Raw genomic sequence first — 680 nt, forward strand, 5'->3', positions numbered from 1 at the left:
ATTTTTTTACCCAGTAATAATCCCTTCTGACAGATGTATTTGCACTGATAATCAAGGTTTGTCACACACTTGCAGTTGGAGATCCCTTTAACAAGTTCAATGCAGAGCTGATCGAGGGGTTCTGTACACATTTGCTACTGGTGCGTTACAGGAAAATTGCATCAGATCAGTGGAATGCTGGCAGCTGAGCCCGAGAAGAAGGAGTTCTTGGCGGACGAGGAGAACTGGCAACATGACCATTCAGTTCCGCCCCGCTGCCAGGCCCCCATCTTACTGCGGGGCGAAACGCGGGCCCTCACCGCGCAGGCGCACCGCTGCGTTTGCCCCGCACGAACATGGCGGCACAAAGCGGCCGCACTCGGACGTCAACGTGGTGAGGCGGCTGGAGCACCGAGAGGGGGAAAAAAAACACAACAGGCAACATTTCTGCTTCTGGGGGAGATCCCGACTGGACTGAGAGCTCGCCGAAGCCAGGGCCTGCTACCAGGTTCGAGCATTAGTGATATTTGCCAGGGAATTGAGGCCGAGTGGCAGGGGAGGGCGTTGGGCCTGGGATGAGGGTGAAGGAGGGGGTGACATGGGGAGTGGAATGGGATGGGGGGAGAGGAGGGTGTGAGGTGGGGAGGGGTGGGGTGGGGAGGTGAGGAGGAGGGGTGGGTGGGGAGGAGGGGAGGGAGGGG

The 680-nt window shown here is 58.4% G+C and overlaps 1 protein-coding gene across 1 annotated transcript in view; it reads left to right on the forward strand.

Annotated features, from left to right (window-relative positions):
* The first annotated feature begins 319 nt into the window (after positions 1 to 319).
* Positions 320 to 680, forward strand: part of polr3d (polymerase (RNA) III (DNA directed) polypeptide D) — a 20,182-nt gene continuing 19,821 nt past the window's right edge. Inside the window, exon 1 of the mRNA XM_060856544.1 lies at positions 320 to 487. The gene's annotated coding sequence lies outside the window, so the exon portion shown is untranslated. The remainder of the gene's footprint in view (positions 488 to 680) is intronic.

The sequence above is a fragment of the Hemiscyllium ocellatum genome, chromosome 48, assembly GCF_020745735.1.
Source record: "Hemiscyllium ocellatum isolate sHemOce1 chromosome 48, sHemOce1.pat.X.cur, whole genome shotgun sequence".
NCBI classification, from domain to species: Eukaryota; Metazoa; Chordata; class Chondrichthyes; order Orectolobiformes; family Hemiscylliidae; genus Hemiscyllium; species Hemiscyllium ocellatum.